This window comes from Balaenoptera borealis (assembly GCF_965194805.1).
Source record: "Balaenoptera borealis genome assembly, chromosome: 19".
Classification (NCBI taxonomy): Eukaryota; Metazoa; Chordata; class Mammalia; order Artiodactyla; family Balaenopteridae; genus Balaenoptera; species Balaenoptera borealis.
The window spans coordinates 30,478,292-30,492,344 of record NC_138878.1 but is presented as its reverse complement, the minus strand read 5'-3'; the positions used below and the strand labels follow the sequence as shown (position 1 = coordinate 30,492,344).

The window sequence follows — 14,053 nt, the reverse complement described above, 5'->3', positions numbered from 1 at the left end:
GCAGGAGATAGATGGGCCCCAGGCTGAGCAGCTGGAGTTTGTTCCCTGTGGGCAGATAACTCCAAGATGAAGAGGAGGAGGAGCTGAGCTCTGCCCAGATAAGAGACCACATATTTCTCATTCTTGAGGTCAAGGAGACCTTCCCGACTATACATGTTCAGAAAGGCTCCTTGGAGGTCAAAAAGGGAGTGATGTCAACCTACCCATAGGCCTCTTCACTAGAATCCATCTCGGCTAAGAGATGCTCACACACACAGGGGAGGACCCTGAGATAAACCAAATACAGACTCAGAACCAGGCAAAGCAAGATGATTGGCCAAAGGAAACCCTGAAGAAATGCCCCATAAAAGTGATTCAAACTACCACGAGGGCGTGACTTTCTCTCTGAGCCCACCCTGTGTGCCGATTCACAGGTGCTCTTTTTCCTCTAATAAACACTTTACTTGTTTCACTACTTTCCATCTCTCTGTGGAAATTCATTTCTACACAGCTGGCCACTAGCTGTCACGGTCTAGCGACTAGGATTCAGTGCTCTCACAGCCACAGCCTGACTTTAAACTCTGGCTGGGGAACCGAAATCCTGTTTCAAGCTGCGGCAGGCCGAGGCCACCCGAGATCACAAAGACACCCAGTTTGCAAGTGGCCTAATCTAGACTCAAACAAAAGTGTCAGCCTCATAGTCCTTTAGACCAGAATGAATGGAGGGTAGAGTATACTCAGTAACCAATAAGATTAATGATTAAAGGAAGTGAAGCCTGAGACTGCTTAGCTGTGTTGCTAATGGGTTGGTAGTGCTTTTAATTCATTGTCAAGCGTTTTGGAGAGTAAGTCAGCACTTGCCCTCCTCCTGAGAGAGAGGCCAGGGGGGATTCCTTCCATAAAGTTGTGGTGGTTAGTGCTGTATGGGCTTGTACCCTGTCCACACTGCTGGTTATAGCAGGCTGGACACAAGGTCACTTACAACCAGATGGATGGTGGATGATTACTTGATCACTACCTGGTCACTACTAGTCAGCAGCTCACAACAGAGTTTGGTGTAAGGTAATTGGGGGTGGAGGGCTGGAGAAAGGCAGCAGAAGTGCAGAGGAAGTAGCTGGAAGTCAAAAATAGAGGGAGAACCATTGGAAAAAGAAGCAGAGACAGAAGAGTCATGAGTCCAACAGCATCACAAGATTAAGGAGGAGCAGATGCCCACTCTTCAGGGGTGACAAGATGGCCAGGTCATTGTTGCAGCTCATTCCAGTTCTTTGAGACCCTCTTTTATGTGACTGCTGGGACATATCTCTGTCTCCTTGACATCTCTGGGTATTACTAAGATTATCCACATGTGCTATCCTTGTACCTAAAGGGTACTGACAAGCACAGTTAAACAACAGCAATAATAAGGCATCTCCCTGCTTGCTCAGCATCTCAAAGGAGGCTTCTTTGGCCTCTGGCCTCCAGAGACACGTCTGGTTGGCCATAGAATTTCCCAGAATCCTTTGCACCTCTGAGAAACTGCAGAGCACCCACTGCTCTCCTGGATCACAGCCTGGTAGAGCTGAGTCTTCATTCCTTTGTCTCTGTCGCCCTCTAGTGCTCACTTGCTATAGCTAGCTTTAGACAACATTTCTCTTCCGCTAAGTTTAACAATCCAAAACCTGAAAAGAAACTTTTTACAAGTCTATCCATCACTTCGTGGAAATTCATTGAACACATATGGTATGTTCACTTTTCCATACGTGCATTAAACCTCTGTTCAAAGTATTTTAAAAGTCTATCCATGCATCTATCAAATATTTATTGAGTGCTACCACAGGATATGCTACCGCAGGATAAGCCCCCTTTTAGATGATAGAAAAGTGTTTGCCGTCATGGAGACCTAGCTTGGGAGACTGACATCAGATCTCATAAATGAAAGTGAAGTGACAACTGCGACAGTGCTACAAAGGTCAGGTTCATGGAGAATCGACTTGGCACAGAGGTTAGGGAAGGCTTCCCAGGGGATGTGAGAATGGACTAAACCATGAGGGAAGGGCCAGAGTTACAATGTCAAAAAGGCCGGGGAGGAGCACATGCAAGATCTCAAGAGGAAATGGGATGCATCTGAAGAAGTGAAAGAAGTTCTGTGTAGCTAATATGTAAAAAATAGGAATGTGAGGCTGGAGGGGTAACTGAAGCACTGTCTTTATAGGGTCTTGCTGACCACATAAGAATTTTGATCTCTGTGAAAACCATTGAAGAAAGCTTGTTTTGTTTTGTTTTGTTCTGTTGGGATCAGGTAGTGGTAGGTGATCAGATGTGTGTTTTGAAAAGATCCCGCTGGTTGAAGGAGGAAGAATGATTGCAACTGGGCCATAGCTTCATAAAAGACTCGTTCAAAGGCTACTAATGTAGTACAGGCAAGAGAGAATGGTGACTTGGTCTAGGTAATAGTGGCAGAAGTGGAATAAAGAAGACGGAGTCAAAGGATATAAAGAGAATAACTGGGCTTGGTGGTCAATTAGAAGTGGGAGGATGGCGAAGGATGGGATGCATCAAGGATGACTTCAGGCTCTAGTTTGAGCAGCAGGATGGATAGTGGTGCTGTTTCCCATGACAGGGAACACTGGCAGAGAAACAGATTTAGGGGAGCAGGGGATGAGAGGAGCATGAGTTTGGTTTGGGCAAATTAAGGTTAATGTGCCTTTAGCACATTCAAGTAGATATGTCAGCCCATTCATTTATTCAACAAGTAATTTAAAAAAACAAAAAACATACTTATTGATCACTTAATATGTGTCAGGCACTATTATAGGCTTTTTCCCTTATAGAGTTCACATTGTAGGGACTTCTCTGGTGGCACAGTGGTTAAGAATCCACCTACCAATGCAGGGGACACGGGTTCGAGCCCTGGTCCGGGAAGATCCCACATGCCACGGAGCAACTAAGCCCGTGCGCCACAGCTACTGAGCCTGCACTCTAGAGCCCGTGAGCCACAGCCACCGAGCCTGTGAGCCGCAACTGCTGAAGCCCACATGCCTAGAGCCCGTGCTCTGCAACAAGAGAAGCCACCGCAATGAGAAGCCCACGCACTGCCACGAAGAGTAGCCCCCCTTCGCTGCAACTAGAGAAAGCTTGCGCACAGCAACGAAGACACAACGCAACCAAAATAAATAAGTAAATTTATTAGAGTTTACATTGTAGCTTATCCCCTTGCCTCCAGGTAGAACCCTGCCCTCCTGCCCCAGTGAAGGGGTTCACAGTATGCCACCTCAAAATATGCCACTCTGGCATAAGAATTATTTTGAGCCAAAGTTAATTAACAAAAAGACACAGGATAAGCTCTCTGCCCTCCTTTTGTCTAACAGAAAGCAGAACACAAATTCCCATCCTGAAGGTCTCCCCCACCCACCTCCCCTACCAAGAAGGGAATAACAACCTTATCATCAGAGACAGACAGCCCTGAGAAAAAGTCTATACAAACAAACCTCACTAACTAAGCCTTATCTACCATTGGTTTCCTCATATATTTGCCTTCCCACAATTTACTACCCCTAGAAGATCAGTCCTTTTCTTTGTCTTGTCACTTCTCTACAAAATTATGTATCTTTTGTTAAAATGCTAGATAAGCCCAAGTTCTAACCACTCCTTTGAGTTATTCATGCACTGAGTGCATGATGTACACATTAATAAACAATTGTTTATTTTTCCCTTATTAATGTATCTTTTGTTAGTCTAATTGGCAGGACCCTAGCCAATAAACCTAAGATAGGTAGAGGGAAACAAATTTTTTTTCCTCCTCTACACCAGCCAGATGAAAATCCATTCAGTATTCAATAAACTTATTCTGAGACTTGACTACACATGAGACACTGAACTCAGTGCTCTCCTTGACTGGGAGACTCATCTTATGGTCAGACCTTGGGAAGCATTTCTCCCTGTAAATCCAAAGTTCTTAAGATTCAAGAACTTTGAGGAGATAACGAAGAAAACTGTGAGAATCCTTAAGCAGAAGAATCAGAGAAACACAGAGACTTGAGGAGGAAGGGAAATTATAATCCATCAAACTAGCCTTTCCCAAGGTGAATTCCATGCAACACTATCTTTGAAGACCAGATACAAAAATGATACAAAAACTCTGGGTGCCCTGCCCTGTTGTGATAGATCCTTTGAAGTTCTATCAAGCCAACTTCCACTTTCAGTGTTTCCGGAAAAGGACAGTTTTTGTTCTCAGTGATGTCAAGTCAGGAGGGTGGGAGAAAAATTGGAAGTGTTCATTACTGACAAAACGAACAAGACAGCAAGATCCAGTTTACAAAAAGATGAAAAGTAGCTCAAAGACAAGGAACAAGACTAGAATCTGAAAACCCTCAAGGGTGGGTTATAGTTTTCCATAGAAACGTAATTTCTCCCTACAGTCACCTATTTTCATCAAAGATAATCAAAGTAAGATTATTCTTGATTGCAAAATAAGTCTGGTTTCATTGCATTTGGCCTGCTTATTTACATAAGTACAGCAAGAATCGTAACTGACTACATAGGTCTTTTAAAGTTCTCTTTGCTGGAACTTCTCATAAAGAATCTCAGATTGGATTTTTAAAAGTGTACTTGGGACTAGGAAGCAAGCCAAGAACTTGCCATCAACTATCTACACTGCCTATAGATTTAGATGAAATCCTCTCTTCTCAAGGTCCCCAGAATATCCTAAGTTTCCTGCGTCTTCCAGAAAGTGACTTTCCTTACTCACCTGTAAGGCTGGGAATCCTGTAATTCAGAGAATAGGCCAGTTCTTCCAAGAGAGCTTTGTAAGCAATGGCTCCATAAAGTCAACTTTATTTCCTTAAAACTGTCTGGCAATATTTGATTCTATGTACATCATTCTCAAATATGGCATTCCAGTCGAAACCTTGGTTATATAACCAATTTTTCCAGCTATATACTGTTAAAAGGAAGACAGGTTCTTATTTAACTTATGCAAATAATGATATTGCCATGAAAATAAGAATATTCAATAAGGGTATCTGAATTCTGGAAGGAGCAAGAAGGGGGAAAAAGATAAATGTTTCAGTTTTGTTTAAAAACATTTAATATACTAAATTGTTGTAAGTTATAGATACCCTAAGAGAAAAAAGAAAGGGGTTCCTTATATCCAGAAGATATAACATTAAAGAACCAGCAATGTTCCCCCCAAAATTATAAAAATTTAGTCATAAATTTAAAAAATTTTATAAAAATTATACAATTTTTACAATAAATAAAAATATAAATATAAAAAATAAATATATTTTTTTATTTAAAATAAATTTAAATTTTAAATAAATATATAAAATTATAAATTTATATATTTATAAATAAATGTATAAAATTTATTTATTTTATAAAATATAATAAAATTAAAATAAATCTAAAAATTATAAAAAATTTTACAATTTTTAGTCATAAAAATTATAGTCATTCTTCATGTGTCCCATGTAATTAATTCTTGTTCTACTTGATCTAGTAGCAGTTTCAACTAGAGTTCTTTACCCAATCCAGTGGTATCATCTCGAAGTTATTAATACCATCAGAAGCCTATACCCCAGAGTACATGCCATAGTCCTTTGTATGGGCCTGAGTCAGTCCCTTTTGTTGAAGATGAAGCATTCTGGCTTGTAGCTGTTTGTAAGAGCTTTCAGGTAAGCATCAGAGTAAAGCAATAACTATTCATGAATAATAAAAGGCTTAAAATGACCATGGTTAAAAATTTGATGAAAGTTTACTATAAAAATAACACAATTTCACAAAAGAAATCTGACTGTTTCAGTGACATACAACTTTTTAAGTAATAACTGGAATTATGACTGTTAACATTATACCAGTATATATCATGGACATTGAGGGCACTGAAAAATTTCCAGGAGTTTCATACAATTTCAGAAGTAGTTACATTAACAATATTTAGCCATACAGATATAGCCTAGGGAAGGTTAAGTATCACTTCTCATTTGACAACGCTTTTCATGCAATTTAACACGTCAAATAAGCCTAATTAGTTTAACATCTCTCTCTTTACAAAGTGAGAAAACAAACCCTTTGAGATGTTCTAGGAGCCTTCTGCAAAATCTCAAGGTCAGTTCGAGGTCAAGAAGACTTCATGTAGAATTTGATTTTGGAAAGTTGTCAAAAATGTCAAAGGGTTTAAACCCAGGAGCACAGGTGACTGTGCGACAATACTTAATTGTCAATTGAACTGAAATAACAATGAAAGATTTCGAAAGTAAATACAGGAGGTAGCAAGGTTGTAAAAAAAAAAACTCAGCTCTTATAAAAAGTGAGAAGAACTGTTTCTCTTTTTTTTGTTTGTTTTGTTAATAAATTTATTTATTTATTTATTTTTGGCTGCGTTGGGTCTTCGTTGCTGCACACAGGCTTTCTCTAGTTGGAACGAGCAGGGACCACCCCCCACTGTGGCGTGCGGGCCTCTCATTGCGGTGGCCCCTCTTGTTGTGGAGCACGGGCTCTAGGCACGTGGGCCTCAGTAATCGCGGCACGCAGGCTCAGCAGTTGTGGCTCGCGGGCTCCAGAGCACAGGCTCAGCGGCTGTGGTGCATGGGCTCAGCCACTCCACGGCATGTGGGATCTTCCTGGACCAGGGTCCGAACCCGTGTCCCCTGCATTGGCAGGCAGATTCCCAGCCACTGTGCCACCAGGGAAGCCCAGAATCATTTCTCTTAAATAACTGAGGGCATGATAAAGACAACACAGGAAATTATTGTGGTAAGATTCAAAATCCTTGTTTCCTAGGTGGATTATTCAAAAGGTAGAGAAAACCTTTTACAATCTCTTATTAAAAATAGGCCAAAAATCCAACACATTTTGTCTTTTTAAGAGAGAGAAAAATCACACTCTAGTTTTGCATTAGTACACTACTGATATTAAAGCTCATTTAAAAATCTTATAATAAATCAATTTAATCTTATCCAGCTTGACCATATGAGATTAAATAGTCTCTCTCTCTCTCTCTCTTTCTCTCTCACAGACCCTTTACAACTTTCTAGACCCATCTAGTTCTTGTCCTACATCTTCCTCTTTCTCATTCTGGAGCAACCTTTAAACAACCTTGAATCAACTAACTCAGGACAAAATTACTCTCTCTTTTCCTTAACAAAAACATATCCTTAATACATTGTATACTTTTTCTTATCAAAAACATATCCTACTTTCCTGGCACATTTTGCGTAGAGTTTTTTCCTCTGCTCTTATTATTTCTATTAGTTCCACTTACATATATTGATTATAATTTTCAACCCTTAGTAATCTTTATTTTCCAGAGAAAACTAGGAAAGAGACAATTGTGAACTGTCTGTGATATACCAACATTCTGTAGTTGATAAGAAAAATTATGAATATACCATCTCACAATTTCAAGAGACATATGCTTCCTCATAGCACAATTTCCCAGTGGGCAAAAGAACATGTTTATTAACAGGTCCAAGCATCTGTAGTCTTTATGTAAAAATAAGAAGTCAAAAGTATATAACCTTATGTTCAGTACTTAATGTTTCAGTATTTTATCTTATTTAGAAGTGATCTAGATATTTAATGAATATCTATCATTTAACTTAGTAAAGCTTTAAGGTGGCAAGTAAGCAAAAAAGATTTTGGAGACTATTTTGACAGGTTTATTATAAAACATAATCATTGTTGAAATAAAGTTAGCCAGAGTAATGACTTAATTTGATTAGAATCAAATGTATAAGTTTTATAATCTTAAACATCTAGTAAATATAATAATAGCTTCGACTAGAAAATCCAAGTAGAATAAAAATGTATGATTGTAGGCAAAGAAGGTTTTTATTAAACCAGTAATATTAGACTAGTCTTATTTAACAAAGGTTTACCCAAATCATGTGAATTTGAAGATCATTTGGGTTAGTTCCCACATTTCTTTTTTCTTTTTTTTTATTTTTTTTATTTATCTACTTATTTATTTATTTTTGGCTGTGTTGGGTCTTCATTGCTACATGTGGGCTTTCTCTTGTTGCGGCAAGCTGGGGCTACTCTTCGTTGCAGTGCGCGGACTTCTCACTGCAGTGGCTTCTCTTGTTGTGGAGCACAGGCTCTAGGTGCACGGGCTTCAGTAGTTGTGGCACACGGGCTCAGTAGTTGTGGCTCGTGGGCTCTAGAGTGCAGGCTCAGTAGTTGTGGCACACGGGCTTAGTTGCTCCACGGCATGTGGGATCTTCCTGGACCAGGGCTCGAACCTGTGTCCCCTGCATTGGCAGGCAGAATCTTAACCACTGTGCCACCAGGGAAGTCCAGTTCCCACATTTCTGAGAGTTTGAGTGATATTTAATTTATATAAGTGCTTATTTTCTCTAAAAGTCAATTAAAATAAATCTCCTTTGTTAATTTGGTAATACTATCCAGAGGTAGGAAAATATCAGATACATAACATACATTCATATACATAGAGGCAGCTGCAAATAGAGATAGGTTTCATTTGCATTTTTAGCCATGAATCAGGCATAAATACAGGACTGTAGATTGAATGTTTATGTCCCCCAAAATTCACATGTTGAAACTCTAATTCCCAACGTGATGATATTTGGAGATGAGGGCCTTTGGGAGATAATTAAGGCATGAGGATGGAGCCCTCATGAATGGGATTAGTGTCCTTATAAGAAGAAACACGAGAGGGTGCTCTCTCGCGCTCTCTCTCTCTCTCCCCATTCTAGTTCTCCGACCAGGGATTGAACCCCAGGCCCTCGGCAACAAAAGTGCCAAGCCCTAACCACTGGACTGCCAGGGAATTCCCTGTCTTTATTTCCCCTCCTTTCCTCCCTTCCTTCCTTCCTTCCTATCTTTCTTTCTTTCTTTTTCTTCTTTCTTTACCATGTGAAAATACAGAGAGAAGCCCACAAGCCAGAAAACTGGCTCTCACCACAACCCTAACACGCTGGCACCCTTATGTTGGGTGTCCAGCCTCCAGCGCTGTGAGAAATAAGTATTCGCTGTTTAAGCCTCCCAAGTCTATGATATCTTGTTATAGCAGCCCAAACTAAGACATACAATAATACAAAATTCACTAGTTTATATATAAAGGTTGGTTCTCATCTTTGTCCCACTTTATATTTTTATCTGAATTGTGTTTCTGACAGATGGAACAAGTTGTTGCCTCCTCAGTATGAGGGCTAAAGCTTTATCCAGTATTTGTGGAGGAGACTTTTAAGATTTTTCCTTTTTTCCTGATGTATAATCTTATGGAGGCTGTGGACTAAATTTTGTTTACAATTAGTCTATTTCTTCTTTTTCAGCCTCGTGTGCTTGCTTTTGAGGGTCCCTGAGTCCCTTGAGAGCCCCTGAGGAGGGCCAGGGGGGGAACCTAAATTTCCAGTGACTATAGGGAGTTGAAGGGCTGACATAGAAAGCAAAAAATCTTAGAAAATCCAGCTTGGAAGATTTAACTTTTCTCAAAGGCACCACTGACGTTCTAAATTATCCTTAGAAAAGTCAAGCCAACAAGAAAGGAAGCAGACAGAGTTAGTGCCATGGTTGCAGAGCATACAGTCAGTGAGGGTTTAAGAAGAAAAGAGTTCAATCTACTGAAAAGTTCCCATGAGAGGAACAGAATCAAGTAGGGAGAACAGAGAGGCCTCAACACCAACAACAGAGAGGCCTCAAAACCAAAACCGGAAGGAGAATTTCTAGCCCAAGAGGTATCTTCCAAACAAAGATGCTAGATTATCATCCAGCTTCAGAAAGTATACTCATTTCAACTGTGACTCAGACCATAAGCATTTTTATGGCTTAACTATGGGGGCAAAACTCATCCCCAAAGGGGGCACAGAAGACACAACAACCCTCATACTCAAAGGTAGCCAAGAGAAAGGAAGTAAGGCTCTCCATTGCCATAGGTGATGAACAAAGGCAGTGGAGAAAGAGACAAGGGTCCTTATAGGATGAGGCCCTTTAGAATTTAGACTTAGATGAATCCCCTGAGAGCTGGTAATGGTAAGTGGGACACCAGCTGCAGATGGGGTACCCAGGCTACCCACATTTCTGGCCAGCTGACTACAGATTCTCAGGGCCTGCCACCTAATGGTTGGCAGCAGATCACACCCCCCAGCAGGTGGAAAACCAGAGAGAATGCTCTTTTCAACTTCCAAAGCCAAGTTCTCAGGAAACAAACACTTCTAGACATCACAACACAAAACAGTAGCGCAAGAGACAGACATAATAGCTACCTATAACAAGAGTCCCAGTACCCAAAGAACTGGTTTTAAACAAAAGTTTTCTTCTGTAAATCTAAAATTTGGAAAATCTTTTTTGAAAAGGCAAGGAAAGACTCCTACTGTCCTTGCTCGTCCGGACCCTGGCAGAGATCCAAGATTCTGACTGGTAAAATAAAGTTTACCTTTGCTGGCATTGTCAGAGGTCCTGGGATCTTAGTAGGAGTCTCCAGAGAGTGGGGAATCCCAACCATCCCATCCTTATTGCCAAAAGTGTTGGGAAGAAAACTTTTCCTCTTCTAGCTCTCGTCCAGCAGTTGGGGGCCTGATAATTTAACTGAGAAAAAAAAGATTAACAAGAGAAAAGACAGGATTTATTTTCACACAAGCCTGTGGGAGCTCCCAGTAACGGAATCCAACTCTTGGAATAGCCCCAAGGAAAGGTGTATACATACCAATTTAACAAAAGGGGGATTTTTAGGGCTTCAATGGGAGAGTATGGAAGGTTCTGTTGGGCTTTTTGATGCTAATGAGAATGGACACTCTGTCTTCTTAGCAGCTAAATTCGCAGGAAACTCCCTCAGAGGGGCTTTAAAGGCAGCTGTATTTCGTAATTTCAGGCAGCTAAGGGAAATTTGTAAAAGATTTGTTTCTGCATCTTCTGTGCTCAAATGTTTTCACTTTAAAATAATCTTTATGCCAATTCTGGGGGGTCCAAGAGGATCCCCACAACTCCCAAATGAGTTCCCCAAGTCTCACCCTCTGGAGCCAAACTGCCTAGTACATGTTCCAGCTCTGTCTTTGAGAGCTGAAAGAACTGGGGTAAATTACTTAACTCCTCCGTGTTTTAATCTGCAAAAAGAAGATGGAGTGGTTCAAAGGATTAAACGAGTCCTATATGTAAAGCATTTAGAACAATGTCTGGACACAGTAAGAGTGATATAACTGGTTGCTATTATTATTATTTTTGTTGTTGTTGTTTTGTTTTTGTTTGTTTGTTTGTTTTTGTTTTGTTTTGTTTTTGTTTTTGTTTTTTATTGAGGTATAATTGACATATAACTTTATATTACTTTCAGGTGTACAACATAATGATTCAGTATTTGTGTATATTGCAAAATGATCACCACAGTAAGTCTAGATAACATCCATCACCAAGCTTAGAATTATTTTTATTTTGTCCTGTTAGCATCTCAAACTCAACCCTTCCAAAACTCAACTCCTGATCTTCCCTCTAAACATGCCCTTCCTCCCAGAATCCCTTCCTTACGTGGTGGCACCATCAACGGCCCCATCACCCAAGCAGAAACCTTGACTTCTCTCTCTGCTTCCACCCCTATGTAAAATCAACCACCAAAACTGGTTGATTCTATCCCCTAAATATTGCTTGAATTTGTCCTCTTCACTCTCCTTTTTGTGTCAGAGTAGATTATTGTTTAGCAAATATTTACTCCCTCACCCTCCATGAGAAAAGGGCACTTCCCTCCCTTGTTGATGTTGGTTTTGGCCATGTGACTTGCTGTGGGCAATGGAATAATAGAGGACATGACCATGGCTGTGCAGTTGGACTCAGCCTTTTGTGCTCCTGCTATTTGTCATGTGAACACTCCTCAGGTAGCCTTGATCACCTGAATCATAGTGACTCATAGACACGTGAGTTCAAAGAAAAAGCTTATGTTTGTGTGCCACTGAGATTTTGTGGCTGGTTGCAAAATAGGTATTAATAGTAATAGCTACGTGATATATTTTTCCTAGGTCAGGCAATTGTCTCCTAACTGGTGTTTCTACTTCTAGCCTTATCCCTCTCAACTCCATTCTTCAACAAGCTACCAAGTTACTCTACCTAAAGTATAAATCTGAGTTGGTCTGATTTACTCATAACTCTTTGAAAATGAAGGAAACAAATTTAAACCACTCTCAGAAAAAAAAAAAAAACAAAACTGAGTATTTATTGGCTTGTGTAAATCTTCTAGGGGTGGTAACAGCTTCTGGCATGGCTGGATCCAGTTGCGCAAACAAGTTCATTGGGAATATGTCTCTCCTCTCAGCTCCACTATCTGCTGCGGCTTCATTCTCAAGCAGACCCTCCCCAGTGGTGGGAAGATTGCCATTAAGAGGCTCCAAGCTAAAATCCTGCAATTTTATTAACTCCAAAAGAAAGTGAATACTTCTTTCCTAGTTGTGTCAACAGAAAGTCTCCAGGAAGACTGGTTTGGGTCAGATGCCCTTCCTTGAATTAGTCAATTCGACCAGGCACATACAGCGCTCAGCCTTGAGCCCGAGAATGGGATCAGCAAGTCATGTAAACTGAGAGTGGGTAAGAAAAGTGTTCCCCAAAGGGAAAAGATGGGATTTGTTACCCGAAGGCAAGATACAAAGCAGTCAAAAGTAACTGACATTCTGGCATTATTCCTCTACCTAAAGTCCTTCAGTGGACTCCTCATCACCATTAGGATGAACTCTCAGCCTCTAAGTATGAAGCATAAGGCCCTTCGTGATCTGATCCTTTTAGTTATTAAGCCTCACCTCCCTGTCACTGTGTGATGTGCCCTTCAGGCTCCCACAACACTGCCCATCATGCCTGATGTAGCCTCCAATCTTGGCTCCTACGTTCCCCTTCTCCTGAAACACTCATCCTCTTTCTCTAGCCAATTCCTACTTACTCTTAAAGGCTCCACATGGGTCTCACCTAGGCTGGAAAGATCTCTCTGAACCACCCTGCTCCAGGCTGTGCTCCCACTAGGCACACTTCAACATTTTATTAGCAATAAGGAGTTTGGCACAGAGTAGTCTTCCAGTAACTGCTGGATTAATGGATGGATAAAGCAAGGAATAAATGATTGAGTGATAGAGAAGAGTAGAAACTCAATAAATATTTGCTTCATGAATGAATTTGGTTTGAAATGGGAAGCTTATTGCCTCATATAACTGAAAAATCCAAGGGAAGAGCTGAATGCATAGGTAGGTAGGAAGGTAAATATGTAGGTAAATAGATAGTCAGACAAACAGACAGATGACAGATAGATTGGGAGGTTGAATGGATGGATGGATGGATGAATAGAGATGGAGGGATAGGTAGATAGAAAGGTGACGAGTAAACAAACTCCTCCTCTTCCAGTAGTTTTGGAAGTGGGCCAGAGCAATGGCTTTCAAGTTATGGGCCAAGTCTATGCAGACACTGTCTTTAAAGAGTTTAAAGCTCATTTGAGTAAACATAATTCTGGCCACTTTCACCAGGCACTTGAGCCTCAGAGGGAGACAGATGAGTGATACTGGGCCCCAGTGGCACAATTGGAATGTCTTTTCAAAGAAACTGGGTCCTATTTCCTGTTACAGATTAACTTCCTGGCAAATTGCTGCATGCCTGCCACAGCTGGAGGTGGATGAAGAATCCAGTTTTGAAAACCCTCAGGGATCTTGAATTTAATTAAACAAGCATTTTACACCATCCCAGAAGGAAGTAAGACAAACCACCCTGTTTTCTGAACTTCTAAGGACCTGGAGTCTCCTTCACTTGATTTGGTAAGAAGCTGAGTGAGTTTCACCCCTCAGGAGCTGGTGAAATAAGCACCACCCTGCCTCAAAACCTCACCACCAGCTGAGAACTTTTTCCAGGAGTCCTGAGGGTGTATACTGTGAGCAGCTTCTTACCAGACACTGTCCTATTTTGCAGGGTGAATTTCCATTAGGTGGGAGGAGGGAGAAAAACAGAATTGTATTAAGAAAAGAAAAAAAAAAATTGAAAGCAGTTACCAGAGCTTGGCCTATGCCCAGAAAGCTGCAGAAAGAGGCCCCAAACTTCCTGATCCCCAGCTGAAAGCCCAGGCCTGTTTCCTGGCCCACTGCAAGTTTCCTACCCCCGGGGAAAAAGCAGGGCTTCAGGC

At 40.9% G+C, this 14,053-nt stretch overlaps 1 long non-coding RNA gene across 1 annotated transcript in view; it reads right to left on the bottom strand.

Moving 5' to 3' along the window:
- The window catches only part of LOC309616280, a 34,976-nt gene extending 23,843 nt beyond the window's left edge, over window positions 1-11,133 (bottom strand). Inside the window, exon 1 of the long non-coding RNA XR_014237409.1 lies at window positions 10,358-11,133. This is a non-coding gene — a long non-coding RNA (uncharacterized lncRNA). The remainder of the gene's footprint in view (window positions 1-10,357) is intronic.
- Between the last annotated feature and the right edge of the window lie 2,920 nt (window positions 11,134-14,053).